Source organism: Peromyscus californicus, unplaced genomic scaffold, assembly GCF_007827085.1.
Source record: "Peromyscus californicus insignis strain IS unplaced genomic scaffold, ASM782708v3 Scaffold_14__1_contigs__length_90479793_seg_2, whole genome shotgun sequence".
In the NCBI taxonomy this organism is placed as follows: Eukaryota; Metazoa; Chordata; class Mammalia; order Rodentia; family Cricetidae; genus Peromyscus; species Peromyscus californicus.
The window spans coordinates 57,351,186-57,370,458 of record NW_026294436.1 but is presented as its reverse complement, the minus strand read 5'-3'; the positions used below and the strand labels follow the sequence as shown (position 1 = coordinate 57,370,458).

General features: G+C 45.3%; 1 protein-coding gene across 5 annotated transcripts in view; it reads left to right on the top strand.

The window, feature by feature from the left end:
• Vangl2 (VANGL planar cell polarity protein 2) overlaps window positions 1–19,273 on the top strand; it is a 45,652-nt gene that overhangs the window by 2,460 nt on the left and 23,919 nt on the right. For 2 of the 5 annotated variants that reach the window (XM_052737639.1, XM_052737637.1), the window contains exon 1: window positions 17,205–17,513. The exons of 1 other annotated variant lie outside the window; for it this stretch is intronic. The gene's annotated coding sequence lies outside the window, so the exon portion shown is untranslated. Of the gene's footprint in view, window positions 1–17,204; window positions 17,514–17,820; window positions 17,933–19,273 lie in introns of those variants that run through there. 2 more of the 5 variants (XM_052737638.1, XM_052737642.1) reach the window with 2 other exon arrangements.

The following is a 19,273-nucleotide window of genomic DNA, read 5'->3' as shown; positions in this document are numbered from 1 at the left end:
AAGAAAGCTCTTTCCCGGGGGCATCTGCATGCAATGACTGGTTGGTGTGGGCTATCCCAAGCCTGAGAGTCCTTGTGGGATCTCCAGAGGCCTCTGTAGCAATCATGTGATTACCTCACACCTAACAAGTTCATTCCTGGGAGCTCTTGCCTGTGGGACCATGTCAGAAGGAAAGAGCCCAGTTCCCACCATAGACGTGGTTCAGTAATAGAATGCCTGCCCACTTAGTGAGACCCTGGGTTCAATCTCCAGAAATGAAAATAACAAGCAGAAAACACAGAACAAAACCAAAACAAAACTGTGTTTTAGAGGGGTGTGGATAATCCCAGTGCTTTTGAAGGTAAGGGGGAAGAAAAAACCCACATCCATTTCCCAGGGAACTCTCCCTGGGACAACAATATTCTAGGTAGAAGGCATCATTGACGTGAGGGTGTGGAGCCCTGAGAAGGTTTATTGTGCAGTTTGGTATTACTTGGACAAAATATGCCAGGGGCTGGTGGGACAGGAGAGGGATGGATAATGGTCAGGTAAGGTAGATAGTGCCCAGTCCTTTGCTACACATTGGTGGGAAACAAACAGTGGGCAGCTCTAATGGGGTGCTCAGGTGCTGTCATCATTTTATATCTTCAAAGTGCCACTTTGAGAGGCTGGAAAGATGGTTCAGCAGTTAAGGGTGCATACTGCTCTTGCAGAGGATCCAAATTCTGTTCTCAGCACCCAGATTCACAACTGCCTGTAACTTCAGCTCCAGGGGATTTGACATCATCTTCTAGCCCCTGAAGGCACTATATTTGTATGCATATACACACATAACTAAAAATAAAATAATATCTTAAAAAATAAATAAAGGCAAGCTTACTGGTGCACTTCCATAATTCTGATACTCAAGAGGATCTTGGGTTTGAGTTTAAGGCCAGCCTGGGATATGTAGCGTAAAAAGTAAATAAATAAAACTTCAAAGAAAAGTAGAAATCTTTATAAAAAAACAAAACAACAAAAACAAAACTATCCTCCTATTGATGGGCACATTATTCATGCATACATTTGAATAATTGTGTGCACTTTTATTTTTGGTTCTTTTTTTTTTTTGATACAGAGTTTCTCTGTGTAGCCCTGGCTGTCCTGGAACTTGCTCTGTAGACCAGACTGGCCTCAAACTCAGAGATCCACCTGCATCTGCCTCCTGAGTGCTGGGACTAAAGGCGAGCACCACCACGCCTGGCTGTGTGTACACATTTTTTTGAAGGTAGATTCCCAGAAATCAGTTTAATAAGAATGTGTCTTAGAGTTTCTACTGCTATGAAGAGACACTATGACCATGGCAACTCACTCTTATAAAGGAAAAACATTTAGTCCATTATCATCATGGCAGGAAACATGGCAATAAGCAGGAAGACATGGTGCTAGAGAAGGAGCTGAGAGTTCTACATCCAGGTTGGCAGGCAGCAGGAAGAGACTGCCATATTGGGCCTGGCTTGAGCATCTGGTACCTCAAAGCCTGCCACCCCCATGACACACTTCCTCCAACAAGGCCACACCTCCTAATAGTGCCACTCTCTGGTGACCAAGCATTCAAACACATGAGTCCATGGGGGTCATTCCTGTTCAAACCACCACAGAATATATATTTAAATTTTAAATTTCATTATTTGTGTGCGTGTGTGCGTGCGTGCATGCGTGCGTGCGTGCGTGCGTGCGTGCGTGCGTGCGTGTGTGTGTGTGTGTGTGTGTGTGTGTGTGTGTGTGCAAGCCTTCACATGACATGACACATTTATAGAGTTAGGGAACAACTGGTTGTTACCTTGTTGAGGCAGACTCTGTCTAATTTCTGCTGCTGTGTTGCACACTCCAGGTTACCTGGCCTAGGAGCTTCTGGTCTATTTTTTTGAGTCTGCCTCCTATCTTGCAGAGGCAGTGCTGGGATGACAGATTTGGGCCAACACTTCCAGCATTTTTTTTTTTTTTGGTTTTTTTCGAGACAGGGTTTCTCTGTGTAGCTTTGCGCCTTTCCTGGAACTCGCTTTGGAGACCAGGCTGGCCTCAAACTCACAGAGATCCGCCTGGCTCTGCCTCCCGAGTGCTGGGATTAAAGGCGTGCGCCACCACCGCCCGGCCACTTCCAGCATTTTACATGGATTCTGGGGACTGAATTCAAAGCATCAGGCTCATGTCGCTGGAAATTTGACCCACAGAACCACCTCCCTGACCCCACATTTAAAATTTTGATAGGTCCTGGCAACTGTTTCTCTAAAGGACAATATTTTATTTTATTTTTTCTGAATCAGGATCTCACTGTGCAGCACTGGACAGCTTCAAACTTACAGTGCTGCTCCTTTCCTCTGCCCCCAAGTGCATACCAGTGGCAAATGCATTAGTCTGTACATTCTACATTTCAAACAATATTATAATGTATATCTCACAACATTTTCTTCTCCTTTCTTTTTCATTCTTATTGAACACTGTATTTTAATGTTCTATTCTATTCTTTCTTTCTTTGTTTTGTTTTGTTTTTTTCAAGGCAGGGTTTCTCTGTGTAACAGTCCTGGCTGTCCAGGAACTGACTATGTAGACGAGGCTAGCCTAGAACTCACAGAGCTCCGCCTGCCTCTACCTCCCGAGTGCTGGGATTAAAGGTGTGCGCCACCACCGCCCGGCACTGTTCTATTTTTTTTAAGCTACAATTTATTTTTATTTTTTGAAATTATAATATAGTTACATCACTCCCTCCCTGAACTTTCCCCCTCCAACCCTCCAACATCCACCCTTTACTCTCTTAAATTCACAGCCTCTTTTTAATTAAAAAAAAATAATTAAATAATTAAGGGGCTGGAGAAATGGCTCAGAGATTAAGAGCACTGTCTGCTCTTCCCGAGGTCCAGAGTTCAATTCCCAGCAACCACCTGGTGGCTCTTAACCATCTATAATAAGATCCAGTGCCCTCTTCTGGCATGCAAGTATACATGCAGGCAGAACACTGTATACATAATAATAATAATAATAATAATAATAATAATAATAATAATAAAAGAATTAAGAACTCTTTAATTATTATATTTAATTTCTTTAATTTCTATTAACATATACCATATACATTTATGAATAACAACATATATATATATTAACGTTACTTGTATGTATATTATTTCAGGACTGACTACTTGGTATTTTATAACAAGTTGGTGTGCTCTTCCCTGGGAAGTTTATTTCTCCACGTATTATCCTTCTTTAGTTGCCTGTAGTTCTTTGACTAGGGGTAGGGCCCTGTGAGATCTCCGCCTTTCATGGTAGCACATCTGTTGGTGTCATTGATCAGATCTTGTTTGGGCGGCCATGTTGATGAGATTTCCTGCGTGTGGCCTCTCTGACACATCTAGGTGACGTAATCTCACAGCAAACTTCCTGTTCCTCTGGCTCTTGTAATTTTTTTTTTTTGTTTGTTTGTTTTTCGAGACAGGGTTTCTCTGTGGAGCTTTGTGCCTTTCCTGGAACTCATTTGGTAGCCCAGGCTGGCCTCGAACTCACAGAGATCCGCCTGGCTCTGCCTCCCAAATGTTGGGATTAAAGGCGTGCGCCACCACCGCCCGGCTGGTCTTGTAATCTTGATGCCCCTTTCTTTTGCAATGATTCCTGAGTCCTAGATACAAGAATTGTGTTGAAGGTGTATCATCTGGGACTGGGTACCACACAGTCTCTTGTCATTTGCATTTTGGTCAGTTGTGATTATTTATTTATTTATTTATTTATTTATTTATTTATTTATTTATTTATTTGGTAATAGTCTCCTTTTGTTGCAAATAGAAGTTTATTTGATGAGGTGTGAGAACTACATTTATCTGTGGGTATAAGGATAAATATTTAGGATCCAGTTAGGGATTATGTTGGTTTAATAAAGTGGTGGTTTTAAGTTCTCTTCCAAGATCCATGACTTCTCTAGCCCTGGGTTGTTGGCTGTGTTTACAGTACCAGGCATGATTTCCCTCCTGCTGAGCAGTCCCTAAATCTAATTAGAGGGCTGTTGGTTACCTCTAAGATATATGTACCACTACTGCAGCCTTACGTTATTGTGACATGTTAGTCGTTGTGGTTCATAGGTGTCATAGCTGGGTGGGGCTGCTGGTTGCTTCCCTCTCTTGGAGGAGTGGATGACACCTTCTGGTACCATGAAAGCTAATCCTCAGGAAGGAGATTTTCAGGTCAGACACAGCTCGGGTCCTCTGAGTCCTGTGTCCAAAGTGCATGTGTTTCTAGCAATTGGGACTTATCTTTCACCTCTGGGAAGCAACCAAGGGCAGTAGCAAATAACCAATAATGTTTTGGATGTCTTTTGGATAGCCCCGACCAACCATTCAAAAGGAGCTTTTCATGCCTGCTGTCTATGCCTGCTGATCCATAGATAGTTCATTATATATATATATATATATATATATATATATATATATATATATATATATAATGTGCATACTCTGCAATCTATCATATAAGATTTTCCCTATTTTCTGCAATAACCATCCTTGATTATGCTATTTTGTGTATCATTTGCAGGGTTAATTAATAATATATTCCTAAAAATGGAACTAGATCATAGACTATACACATATTCAATTTTAACATATATTTCTAAATTGTCCTATAAAACACACAGATTTATATTCACACCAGTAGCTCATGTTGAGTTCCATTTCCTTGGTAGGAAGACTTCATTAACATTTTATATTATCCAACTTTAAAATTTTACTACTTAGGTAAAGTGATATAAAGTTAAAGATACTTTTCTGTTTGATTGTTGGAAGTTTTCTAACTCTAAGATTTTTTTAGGATTATAAACCTGCAGGAGCCACAGGATTATAGATAGTAACTTTTGCCATGTCAAATTGTCAGTTAATTTTTGTGATGTCAGGGATTAAACCCAGGGGTAGACAAGTGCTGTGCCACTGAACTAGATATCTTATTTTTACTTTTTATTTTGAGACAAGATCTTACCAAGTTGTCCAGAATGGACTTGAACTCAGTGAGATCCTCCTGCCTCAGCCTCCTGAGTAGATGGGATTACAGGTGAGAGTCACCAGTCCCAGTTTATGAAGAAAATGTTTGCATTTTGGGTCTTAGTCTTCTCTGCTTTAAAATCGTAACAGAAAAACCCTACATGTTCCATTGTAATACTTATTATTGTTTAGTTTTTGTTCTTGTCCTTTGGTCCTCAGGGCCGAACTCAGAGCCTGATGCTGGCTAAGTCCATGTTCTACAACCAAGCTTCATTCTCAGCCCCACTATCTGTATTTCATTAGATGTAAAATCCAGGTAACATTCCAACTTTATTTTCCCCACAGGTCACCCAATTATCCCATACATTAAATAAAACATCAATATTTTAAAACATTTTTTTATAAAGATTTATTTATTTTAGCTGGGTGGTGGTGGTGCACACCTTTGATCCCAGCACTCGGGAGGCAGAGGCTGGCGAATCTCTGTGAGTTTGAGGCCAGCCTGGGCTACAGAGTGAGTTCCAGGAAAGGCACCAAAACTACACCACCGCCTGGCTAGGGCATTTTCTTAATTAGTGATTGATATGAGAAGGCCCAGTCCATTGTGGGTGGGGCCATCCCTGACTGGACTGGTGGTCCTGGGTTCTATAACAAAGCAGGCTGAGCTAGCTATGGGGAGCAAGCCAGTAAGCAGCACCCCTCCATGGTCTCTGCATCAGCTCCTGCCTCCAGGTTCCTGTCCTGTTTGAATTCACGTCCTGACTTCTTTTGATGGTGAATAGTGCTGTGGAAGTGTAAGCCAAATTAACTCTTTGCCTCCCCAAGTTAATTTGGTTGTGGTGTTTCATCACAGCAACAGAAACATTAAGTGTCCTTAACTGTGAAGTCAATTCACCACCTTTAAGAGTTATTTTTAGCTGGGCAGTGGTGGCGCACGCCTTTAATCCCAGCACTCGGGAGGCAGAGCCAGGCGGATCTCTGTGAGTTCGAGGCCAGCCTGGGATACCCAGTGAGTTCCAGGAAAGGCGCAAAGCTACACAGAGAAACCCTGTCTCGAAAAACCAAAAAAAAAAAAAAAAAGAGTTATTTTTAATACCATGGTTACAAGTTCTTTATTAAACATGTTCTCTTCACCTATTTTCTCCTTAGTCTGCAGTTGATCTTAATTAAAAGTATCTTGATCTCAGCACTCAGGAGGCAAAGACAGATCTCTATGAGTTTGAGGGCAGTCTGGTCCACAAAGGGAGTTCCAGGCCAGTTAAGGATACACAGTGAGATTCTGTCTCAAAACAAATAAACAAAACAAGTGTCTTGAGAATAGAAATTCTCTTTTGGGTTTCTCTGGGTGGCCCTGGTTGTTCTGGAACTAGCTCTGTAGATCAAGCTAGCGTTGAACTCAGATCTGCCTGCCTCTGCCTCCCAAGTGCTGGGATTAAAGGCGTGTACCACCATCACCTTGCTCTAAAATGGAAATTCCTAATTCAGGTAAATTATAATTTATCATTTTCTTTTGTGTTCCTTGTTTTTGGCATCATACCTCAGAAAAGTTTGTTTATCCCAAAATTACAAAGATTTTTATCCTACTTTTTTGTTGTTGTTTTGAGACAGGGTCTCACTATGTTGACCTGGCTGATGCTGGACTGTAGGTGATCTCCTGTGCTAGGGTTAGAGGCAAGGTCTACCGTGCCTCTTATCCCATATTCTCTTCTAAGAGTTTCTGTGTGTGTGCATGCATGTGTGTTTGCATACATGGTACTGGGAACCAAGCCCAGGGTCTCATGCATGCTGGTCTATTACCAAGCTATACTACAGCTCTAGTTTTGTGATCACCTGAGGGTGAGTTATTCATTTTTCATATGGACCCCCTTCTATCTTAGTGAAAAAAAAAAATCAGCCATTTGTGGGTGGATTTGTTTCTGGACTTCCTATTGTGTCCCCGTTCAGCTTGTCTGTCTTTATACCTGTACTCCCACTGTTCTGATTAGTTCATGTTATAAACTAATGTTTATATGTTATGTTATGAGTCCACTTTATCCTTTTTTCAAAGTTGTTTTGGCCCTTTGAATTTCTGTTGTTGTGAAACAATCTTTTTGTACACTGTGAAGATCTGTCATTTGAATTGGTTAAATAAAAAGTTGAATGGCCAATAGCTAGGCAGGTTTTTTTGGGGGGCAGAGAGGACCCTGGGAAGAAGAAGGTAGAGATGTGAGGGAGGCGCCATGAGACCCAGAGCGAGCAGGATGGGCAGTACATAGATGAGGTGATCGAGCCTTGAGGCAGTACATAGATTAATAGGAATGGGTTAATTTAAGTTATAAGAGCTAGCTAAAAGCCAGCCTAAGAAACTGGACAAGCTTTCATAGTTAATAATAAGTCTCCATGTTGTTTATTTGGGAGCTGGCAGGCAGGACAGAGAAATTCGCCTGCACTACGCGATGTTTAGAATCACTTTGTAAATGTCTCCCTCCCCCTTGCCCTACCTACTTTATTTTTATTTATTTATTTTTTAAAATATTTGTCACTTATGTATACAATTTATTTTTAGTTTTAAATTGTGTGTGTGTCTGCATGGGTCTGCACATGTGTGTACAGGTGTTCTCAGACTCCTTAGAACTGGAGTTACAGGCAGTTGTGAGCCTCCATGAGGGTACTGAGAATGGAGCTCATGCCTTCTGGAAGAGCAGCCAGTGCCCTTATCTGCTGAGCCTTCTCTCCAGTCCATTTTCTTATGTGTAAAGGTGCTCAGCTTGCATGCATGTCTCTGCACCACTTGTGTGCCCAGTGCCCACAGAGGCCATAAGAGGGCATCAGATCCCCGGAACTGGATCTACAGAGGATTGTGAGCTGCTGTATGGTACTGAAAATTGAACCCGGAGTCCTCTGGAAGAATCGCCAGTGCCCTTAACTGCTGAGCCATCTACTGCCCTCCCCACTATGCCCTTCTGAGACAGAGTCTCACTGTGTAGCCCAGGCTGGCTTGGAGCTTACTATGTAGTCCTTGAACTCATGGCCATTCTCCTCCTGCCTTTTCTTCCTGTTTGAATCACAGGCATGAGCTAGTGGCTCATCCTGTCAGTTTATATATTTTTTAAAAGGAGTGTATGGTTTTGTTTGGATTGAATTTATTCTATAGGTCCAATCTGGGGAGAATGAAATATTTTCTTTCTTTCCTTCTTTCCTTCTTTCTTTCTTTCTTTCTTTCTTTCTTTCTTTCTTTCTTTCTTTCTTTCTTTCTTTCTCTCTCTCTCTCTCTCTCTCTCTCTCTCTTCTTCTTCTTCTTCTTCTTCTTCTTCTTCTTCTTCTTCTTGTTCTTCTTCTTCTTCTTCTTCTTCTTCTTCTTCTTCTTCTTCTTCTTCTTCTTCTTCTTCTTCTTCTTCTTCTTCTTCTTCAATATTTTGAGACAAGTTCTCACTCTGTATCCCTGGCTGGCCTTAGACTTGCTGGGATCTTCCTGCCTTGGTCTCCCACATGCTGGGATTTTAAGTGTGTGCCATCACTCTCAGCTGAAAATTAAAATCTTAATATTACTGAGGAGTTTTTCTTTTTCTTTTTGGTTTTTTTTTCGAGACAGGGTTTCTCTGTGTAGCTTTGCGCCTTTTCCTGGAACTCACTTGGTAGCCCAGGCTGGCCTCGAACTCACAGAGATCCGCCTGGCTCTGCCTCCCGAGTGCTGGGATTAAAGGCGTGCGCCACCACCGCCCGGCTACTGAGGAGTTTTTCAATCCACGAAAGTGTACACCATTCCATCTATTTAGCTCTTCCTTGATTGTTCTGATTAGTGTTTTGTAGTTTTCAGCGAACTTGAATACCTTTTGTCAGATGTATCCCTAAAAAAATTTTATTTTATTCACATCACATCTCTCTCTCTCTCTCTCTCTCTCTCTCTCTCTCTCTCTCTCTCTCTCTCTCTCTCTCTCTCTCACACACACACACACACACACACACACACACACACACACACACACACACACAGGTTTTGTTTGGTTTTTATTTTGAGACAGGGTTTCTCTGCATAACCTTGGCTGTCCTGGACACACTCTATAGACCGGGCTAGCCTTGAACTCAGAGATCTTCCTATGTCTGCCTCCTGAGTGCTGGGATTAAAGGCATGCACCACGACACCACTGCCCAATAACACTGTATATGTTTTTTACTCTTATAATAGCATTTTATAGTATTGTGACCTAATCTTAAGGCCTCATAATCTCTACCATTGGGGTACATCTTCAAGCCCACTCACCTCCCTGCTTTTGAGATGGGGGTCTTGCTATGACTTCTACGCTGGCCTTACACTCCTAGATTCCAGCCACCCTTTTGCCACAGTCTCCTAAGTAATTGGGAACATAGGCCCACAACATTGCAAGCAGCTAAACTGTATTTTTCATTGTGTGTGTATTTATTGCTAATGTTAAGGATTGTATTGTATTCCTTTAAGAGATCTCTTAGGGATTGTAGAGATGACTCAGGTTAAGAGCACTGGATGCTCTTCCAGAGGATCTGCGTTTGCTTCCAGCACCCACATGGCAGTTTGCAACTGTTTGTAACTCCAGTTTCGGGGTATTTGATGTCTTCTTCTAGCCTCTTTGGACACTAGGCATAAATGAGGTGTACAGACATACATGCAGGCAAAACACATTCATACACACACACACACACACACACACACACACACACACACACACACACACACACACACACCGAGAGAGAGAGAGAGAGAGAGAGAGAGAGAGAGAGAGAGAGAGAGAGAGAGAGAGAGAGAGAGAGAAACTCTGTTGAAGTTCTAACCTTTGGTAGTTGTGAATTTGACCTTGCTTGGAAACAGGGTCTTTGCTATCACAGTCTGTGGTAATTGTTAGGGCAGCCCCAGGACACTAAGACAACTAGAAATAACCGATTCCTACTCCCATCTCTGGAATTTGAATTAAGGGCTTTGCACGTCCTCTACCACTGATCTATACCCTCAGCCCTCTTTTGTCATTTTGTGTGACGTTTAGTGTGTGTGCCCCACCCCTGTTTTACTTTTTTGAGACAAGGTTTCACTCAGTTGCTCAGATTGGCCTTGAAATCATTCTTTAGCCTAGGAAAGCCTCAAACTTGCAATCCTCCTGCCTCAGCCTCCAGAGTAGCTAAGATAAACAGGTCTGGGCCACACAAGTTTGCCTGTATTGATCTGTCTTTATAAAATGAGCTGGGAACTATTTCTCCTACTTCAGTTTCATAGAAGAGTTAGCATAGAGGGTCTAGATGCTGGCTCTTGGTTTAAGAGTGCTTGCTGCTCTTCCAGAGGACTGGAGTTTGGTTCCCAGCATCTGCATTGGTCAGCTCACAACTGCCTGTGATTCCAGCTCCAGGAGATCTAACATCTTCTTCTAGCCTCTGCAGACACTTGCACACACATGATATACCCTCATACATACACATATATAATACACATAAAAAATAAAAATGTCTCTATTATGTATACAGTGTTCTGCCTGCATGTATGTCTGCAGGCCAGAAGAGGGCACTAGATCTCATTATAGATGGTTGTGAGCCACCATATGGTTGCTGGGAATTGAACTCAGGACCTCTAGAAGAACAGCCAGTGTGTTTCACCTCTGAGCCATCTCTCCAGCCCCCAAAATAAATCTTTTTTTTTTCTCTAAGGAAAGAAAAATCCCATTGGCAATAGATAGGAGGATGGGCTGGAGGGGATGAAATGGGTTTGGAACTGGTAAAGTTCTGAATAAATCAAATTGGGCATGGGCACTGAAGGAAGATAATGTATTTCTTTGAAAATTTTTACATTTTAGGTACTGTGCTGGCTAGTTTTATGTCAATTTGATACAAGGTAAAGTCATTGGAGAGGAGGGAGCCTCAATGAGAAAATACCTCCATAAGATTGAGCTGTAGGCAAGCTTCTAGGACAGTTGATTCTCAACCTTCCTAATGCTTTGATCTTTAATACAGTTCCTCATGTTGTGACCCCCAACCATTGTAGGCAGATGTTTCTTTCCCAATCCTGAACGCCAGTCCCAAAAAACTGTAAGAGACTTAACATAAATTATAAATGATCGGCCAATAGCTCAGGCTTGTTACTAACTAGCTCTTACAGCTTAACCCATTTCTATTAATCTGTGTGCTGCTCTGAGGTTCATGGCTTGTACCACTATCCCATTTTGTATGCTGACTCATTCTCTGTCTGTCTGGTGACTCTTCTGACTCTGCCCTTTCTCATTCCATCATTCTCAGTTTGGCTTTCCTGCCTAACTTTATCCTGTTCAGCTATTGGCCAGTCAGCTTGTTTATTAAACCAATCATAGCAACATATATTCACACAGTGTACAGAAGGATTATTCCATGATAAACTATAAAATTATTTTTGTTGCCACTTCATAACTGTAATTTTACTACTGTTATGAATGGTAATGTAAATATCTGATATGTAGGATGGTTTTAGGTGCTCCCTGTGAAAGAGTCACTCAACCCCCAAAGGGGTTAAGACCCGAAGATTGAGAACTGCTGCTGTAGGACATTTTCTTAATTGGTGATTAATATGGGAAGGCCCAGTCCATTGTGGGTGGGGCCACCCCTGTGCTGGTAGTCTTGGGTTCTATAAGAAAGCAAGCTGAGCAAGCCATGGGAAGCAAGCCAGTGAGCAGCATTCTTTCATAGCCTCTGCATTAGCTCCTGCTTCTAGGTTCCTGCCATCTTTGAGTTCCTGTCCTGACTTCTTTTGATGATGAGCAGTGATGTGGAAGCATAAGCCAAATACATCCTTTCCTCCTCAACTTGCTTTTGGTCATGGTGTTTCATCACAGCAGTAGTAATCTTAACTAGGAAGGGTACCCAAAGAATACACATGTCTAAATGCCTAGTAGGAAGTTGGAAACTTGAATCTGATGCTTAGATGAGAGACCTGGAGTCTGAAGTGTCAGTAAGTGAGCACTGACTGAACTGACAGGAGAGAATGACATTGTTCTAGGAGAGCAGTATGAATACTGAAGGAGCACAGGGATGGGTTCTAGGCATTTAAGAGGAGGAAGGACATCCTAGGGCGCTTCGTAGTGAAAGTAGAAGGAAGGATACTGATGAGGAATCCACCTTTAAGAAGGTAAGGTGAGACTGTGGGTGTAGTTCAGTTGGCAGAGTGCTTACCAAGCATGCATGACATCCTGGGCTCAGTCACCACCACTATATAAATTGCACATCGTGGCACATACCAGTAGTCCCAGCACTTAGCACTTGGGAGGTGGAACAGGAAGATCAGAAGTTCAAGATCATCTTTGGCTGCATTGTTCTGGTGGGGGGGGGTCTGTGGTGGGGGGAAGAAGGTAGAAAGAATGAGAAGGAAGAGAAAGCTGAAGCAAAGATGGGTACTGAGTGGAGGGAGGTATTTGATTTGATTTGTTTGTTTGTTCCGAGACAGGGTTTCTCTGTGTAGCTCTGGCTGTCCTGGAAATCTTTCTGTGGCCCACACTGGCCTCGAACTCACAGAGATCCTACCTGCCTCTGCCTCCCAAGTGTTGGGAGTAAAGGCGTGCGCCACCACCGCCTGGCTGGTATTTGATTTTGTTATGTGAGATGCAGATGGGTGAAGAGGTCAAAGTCAGGCCTGAGAGAGACTGGGGACAACTGACAGAATCCTCCTGGGGAGCGGGGAGCAGTCTCTGAGTAAGGACAGTCATTTATTCTTCCAGAGAAGATGAAGGAAATCAAAAAGTTTGTGGTGATGAATGAGATGTGTACTTTGTCCCCAGCTGGCGGCACTGTTTGGAAAGACTCTGGGTATGGTCTTGTTGGAGAAAGTATGTCACTGGAGGCAGGCTTTAAGAGTTTAAAGCCTGGTGTCATTTCAAATTTGCTCTCTCTGCTTACTACTGTCAGTTCAAGATGTGAGCTCCCAGCTCCGGCCCCAGCCACCAAGTCTGCTGTTTCCTGTTCCATTTCTCTACCATGGTGGACTCTCATCCCTCTAGAACCATAAGTCAATTAAACCCTTTTATAAGTTGCTTTGGTCATGGTGTTTTACCACAGGAACAGAAAAGTAACCAAAACAAAGTTAGGGCAGCGATTCTACATTAGAACTATTACTAAGGTAACTTTAAAAAAATACCCATAGTGTTTTTTTCCAAGGACAACACCTTGGAAGTTTCTGGTTTAATCAGTATGGGATTAGTCCTGGGCATTGCTATATTTTCAAAGTTTCACATGAGATTATAATCTATGATGAAGGTTTGAGAATCACTGGTTTAATTTGTAGGTAACTTTTTAGATTAGTGATAATGGAATTGGATTCAAGGAAACTCACAATTAAGAAGAGCTGAACGAGTAGAGAGCCAGAAAAGTTCGAGACAGATAAAAACGGGGAAAAGAAAGATGTTTGAAAGGAAGGGAATGGACAGTAACCTAGTGGATTTTACACTCCAGGGTCTAGAAATGATGCAGCTCTGTTCTCCTCCCCTTCCCTCCTCTCCTTCTTCTGTTTTTGTTTTGTTTTGTTTGAGACTGAATTTCACCTTGTAGCCCTGGTTTACCAGGAACTCCCTAAGCAGACTGGGCTAATTCCTGGTAGAGATGAGAGGCTAACTCACAGAGATCTACTGGAGCTAACAGTGTGTCCTGGCACATTCCAGGGGACTCCTCCTTCTCCTTTCTCCCTCTCCCTCTCCCTCCCCCTCCCCCTCCCCCTCCCCCTCCCCCTTCTTCTTCTTCTTCTTCTTCTTCTTCTTCTTCTTCTTCTTCTTCTTCTTCTTCTTCTTCTTCTTCTTCTTCTTTTTCTTGCCTTGAAACGTCTCAATCCTTTTGCTTCTGCTTCTGGAACACTGAGTGTGTTATCACTCAGGTTTACAAAGACTTTTGTCAGAATTGAGACAGCCCTTCCAGGAAGATGGTCAAGGGCTAGGAGGAGCTCTATCTTACCCCTAGATTTATCTATAGAACAGTAAGAAGATGGAGGCTGTGGTCTGGCCTGTGGGTACCTTATTGTAGTCACCAAACCTGATAAGTACGTGAACATTTCTAGTCAGTCACATTGAAACAATTGGTGTTCCCAGCACTTAATGGCGGCCCATAACTGCCTATAGCTCTAGTTACAGGGATCTGACACCTTCTTCTGGCCTCCTTGAGCATCAAGCACACATCAGGCATACATGTAGACAGAACACACATGCACAAAAAATAAAAATAATAAATCTTTTTTTAAAAGAGCAATACTGTTAAAAAAAAAGTCCTACCTTCCATTAAAGCAGAAGACCTAGTCTTTATCATGAGAGCAAGGACTAATATCCAGGGACAGCTCTTTTTGTTGTTTGTTTTTGTTTTTCAAGACAGGGTTTCTCTGTGTAGACTTGGCTGTCCTGGAACTTGCTCTGTAGACCAGGCTGGCCTAGAACTCAGAAAGATCCACCTGCCTCTGCCTCCCGAGTGCTGGCCAGGGACAGCTTTACTGACACAGGAAGCAGGCACGCATTTTTCTACAGCCTGGACTGTCCTCCTGAAGAAAAGCTATTCTCACTTCTTGAATCTTCCCTGAAAGTCAAAACCTTCCAGGGTTTCTGAGACATAGGATGACTGCTTGCTCCATCCCTGCTGCCCACAACCATGGGCTGGCAAGGAATTAAAAGAACTTTTACTGAAGGCCTTGACTTTGGACTAGGAATTGCCTTCCCTGAAAAAGAATCCTGAAAGAACCAGGGGTGCCCTAGGCATGGAACAAGGAGGCTTGACTGGGAATTGGCTGGGGCCTTGTGGATCTATGGAGGGGGCTCCTTCTGTTACCTCATTAGTACCTTTTACATGAATAGAATTGAGGTTTAAATAAATAAGTTATCTGTGCATTCAACATCCAAGAATGGTAAGCCAGACCTGGTGGTATTTGGGAGGCTGAGACAGGAGGGTTTTTAATTCCAAGCCAGCCTGACTACATAAAGAGACCCAGACTATATAATGAAACACACACACACACACACCCTCAAAGTCTAATTGTCCCACCATGTGGTCCTTCAGGTTTCTGGTCTCCCATTTTCCAGCCCCGCTCTGCTTCTGCAGGTCGTCCTCCTCAGGAAAATTGTCTCTTGCCTCATAGATCTTCGTCCTAAAGAATTAGGCTAAGTCCTTCAGACCCTGAATGAATGATCCTTGTCGTTGGATCTTGGCTTCCACTCTGAGTTGAGGATGTGTGAAATGCATTCTACAGGTGAGAGAGGAGGGTTGTTTGGAGGGCTGTCGGATAGGACACACTAGAACAATTACATTCACTATCGGAGAGCTCTGTAAGACAGTATTGTCACTGCAGATGTAATTTCTCAATTGCGTCTCCCCCTCAGCGGAGAGACAGGAAGAACTGAGTGTATTCCAGGCTCTCGCCTCCCAGGCAGTAATCCTAAAGTCTCGTGTATTGACATGACATTTTGACTTACATTTCAAGCTTTAGCTGGGGCCAGTCTACAACATCATCTGTAATTCTGACGTCAGAAACTCGTTTCCAATTCTTTGGGGTTCCTTCTAAGGTCCGGGAAATAAGCTGGCAGAGCATGGATATAATATACACTAAACATAACAGAGAGCCTGCTGTGAAGCGGCAACCCCAAACACTGTCCAATTATAAACTTGTGTTCAACATTGGAGGTGTGCTTTGGACAGGGCGGGGGATTCTGATGTCTTTCCGATCTCCTTTTTCTATGTCCTGCTCTCCTGCCACGGTTCCTTAAATTCCTGGTGTTATGGGACCTCCTCAGAGCAGCCCAGTGCCCGGCACATGATAGAAGTAGGTGAATGACGGCCAATGGGCTTTAGCAGACTGTGGCACTTGAAACGATGCCTGTTTCATGAAGTCTTGGTGCTAAATTCTTTGCTAACCCATAAAGGGGGAACAGTGGCTGAGGAAAAAGCAAGGGTCTGGGCAAGGTAGATGAGAAGCGTTTGTTTAGACTCTTCACCTTTGAACAGTCATAACTCAGACAAAGACAATCTGTTCTCATTTGGGGACGGGTTAGAATGCAGAGCAGAGACGAGGCAGTTGGAGGAAAAGACTCCATCAGAGAAAGGAACGGAGGCTGGGAGTCGCCTTCTCTGGGCTTTCTTAATCACAGGGTTGGGAGGGCAGGTATCAGAATTGAAAGGTGGAGATGGTGGGGGTGTTGAGACGTGTGTGAAGATGCTTTTGAAGCGGTACTGCTCTAGGTAAGTGGCAGGTTACAGGGTAAATAATACTAGCGGCAATATAATAATACTTTTGCTTTCGCTCAACTCGGAGGGCAACCTGGCCTTCCCACAGCCACTTTACGGTGGGCTCTCCCCTGTTGGGTTCTTTCCCGCTTTAGGAACTCTTAACTGGTTTGTTTCTTAGTGTGCTCTGAAGTGGGAATGCCTTAAATGTGCCAGATATTTCGTGCTAACCTGGAGCCTACCCGCAACGCTCAACTACCCAAAAGTCCTAGGGTGGAGAGCTAGGAGCTCCGCACCGACCCAGGCATTTTTCACTCTAGGCTTCCTGGGAGAAGGCCCCCTTCTCCTCCGCCTCCCCAAGTCCCGGGCCCTCGTCGTCGCCGCCTCCCCCTCCCCCGTTCCCGTAGGGCAGGATTCCCTTTGTAATTAATCCCAACACTCAAACCAGAGGGGAGGAAAACGTGTTAATGAGCGAGCGTCCCAGTCTGACGAGGCGGTCGTCGCTCACAGCTAGAACATCGAGTAATTAAATTATTTTTGGAAGAAGGGGGGTATGGTGGCGATGGTGTCAGGGAAATTCCGTATACATGGGAGAGGGGCCTGTCTCTTGTCACTAATTAAAATCAGGGATGACCCTTTTCGCAGCTCTGGTCCGAGGGGGATCAATCTTCCCACGTCTCAGATTCCATTGGATTTTGTGTGGCCGGGTTTATGGTCCCAAAGAGGAGAATATGGCCAGCATCAGGGCCTAGGGGAAAGGTCTTCAACGGGGGGGTGGAAGAAGACAGCTCCAAGAGGGGCTGCGGGCTGGACCAAAGCCAAGAACCGAGGCAGCATCAAGCCCACCTTCCCGGCCAGGTCCGCAAACCCGGAGCGGATTCCCAGGATCCCGAGGGCGCAGGGCATGGCCAGGCGCAGAGCTGGGGGTGCCGCGACTTGGGGAAGAGCCGGGCCGCAGACAATGGACGCAGCGGCGGGAGGGGCGGCGGCTGCGGGAACAGCCGGGAGGCGGCACCTGGGAGCGCGCTCCCCGCCCCCTGCCCCCCTCCGGTCCCCTCCCCCTCTGTCCCCTCCCCCTCCGCCGCCGGCTCGGGATCTGATTCCTGATCCCCGATTGCTTGGTCCTCGGTCCCGCCATGGGAGCCTGAGCGCCCTGCAGTCCCCCCCCCGGCCCCTTGCCCCCGGGGCCTCGAGGGGGAAAGAGGCGAGTGGTCTGGGACCGAGCCGGGGTGAGCGACCTCCGGAGCCCCCCTCGACAACCCCCATCGGCCGCGCTGCCGGTCCTGGAGCGCGGAGTTCGGAGCGACCCGGTGCGCTGCGGATACAAAGGCGCGGAGCGGAGCGGGGCGTGCGCCCAGTCCACCCGGCTGTTCGCAGCGGCGGGTGAGTGGCGGGCCGCGGGGGCGCGGGCAAAGTTTGCAGAAAAAGAAAAAAAAAAACAAAAAAAAAGGGAAAGAAAGCAGCAGAAAAAAGAAGGAAATCATGTAAAGGATCAGGGAGCGCCCGGCCCTGGAGAAAGCGGGGTGGCTTCTGGGGGGAAAGGGGGGCTTGAGGCAACCCCCTTCCGGTCTCTTCTCCACTGAACAACCGAGTACCCCCAACTTTGGGGAGGGGAAGGGGCGCGTGGGGAAGGGGCGGAGCCCAGGCCTTAAGAGCCGGGGACTTTCCTGGGCCGGGGGCCCGGGTTGGGCGCTTGAACGATCCCAAGGGAGCCCATTGAAGCCGGGGATTGGGAAACGTGTGTTGGAGGTGGTGGGAGAGGCCGTGGAAGGATCGGAGGCTGGAGGTATTGGAAGCTGAAGGTACGTAGGGATGCATACACACCTTTGAAGTGTGGGGAGGGAAGGGGCAGGTCTACGTTCCGGGTGTAGAGTGGATCCCTGAGAGATGGCCCTGGACAGCAGTGTGTGTGTGTGTGTGTGTGTGTGTGTGTGTGTGTGTGTGTGTGTGTGTGTGTGTGTGTGTGTGTGTGTGTGTGTGTGTGTGTGTGTGTAGCCCAAGGATGGGACTTGCGGTATACCGGGGAATGTGTGTCGGGGTGGGTGGGGGAGACTACATCATCTCTTTCCCTCGTCCTATTTACTCACCGAAGGTCTTGAACACTGCATTAGTGAGTTTTAAAGGGTTGTTTGGGGGATCAGTATACATGATTCTTTGTTTTTGTGTGTGTGTGCACGCCTTGATGGTGCTGCGTGTTCCTGCAGGTGGGCCCTGGTTTTGGATGTGTAGATGTCTCTCTCTCTCTCTCTCTCTCTCTCTGGTGTGTGTGTGTGTGTGTGTGTGTGTGTGTGTGTGTGTGTGTGTGTGTGAGAGAGAGAGAGAGAGAGAGAGAGAGAGAGAGAGAGAGAGAGAGAGAGCGAGCGAGAGAGCGCGAGCGAGCGCCAGTTGGGTTTGGGTATGTATTTGTGTGTATACTCTAGGGAAGGGGTGTGTATCTGTGTGTGTATCTGCTGAGAGAGGGGCCTATAGGAAAGAGGTGGGTAGGTATTAGAGAAGGTGGGTTATGAGAGGAGAATGGATGGTATATGTGGATAGGTGTATGTGCACCTGTGTGGTGGGAAGGGGTGTATGTGTGTGTGTGTGTGTGTGTGTGTGTGTGTGTGTGTGTGTGTGAATCTGTGCTCTTATGAGTAACCTGTACCGATGGGTAGACATCAGTGTGTGCCTGCCTTTGCTAGGGTGGGTATTTTTGAGTGTATATTGGGGGCACCTCTTGTCTCTGCAGGCAGATTTTCCTGGCAGAAAGCCCACAGGGAAGGTTGTCTGCAGGATTTGAATGGCCCTGCCTGGATTCAAGGGTAGTGTCTTGAGTATCTGAGACCCTAATGGGGATTGTGCATTTGGGGGGTAATGAGTTGTCCTAGGTGGTGCGTATTTGGGAAGATGGACTTTTCTGGACGACTGTGTGGATTGTGGGGGAATGGGGAATAAGTTCAGGGGAGGTGGAGGGGCTCTGTAGTCCTGAATTTTGGGGTTCAAGGACACAAATAAGAGGCGTGACCTTCCCCACTGTTCTGGGGTGGGCCTTAGTGCTCTTTGAGGCCACTTGCTTGGCTGCTGTGCCCCAATTACTTTCTCTGAGGCCACAGCTCTCTTGGAAAGCCATCTTGAAGGTGGCTACTTCAGAGCCCTCCAACTCTGCT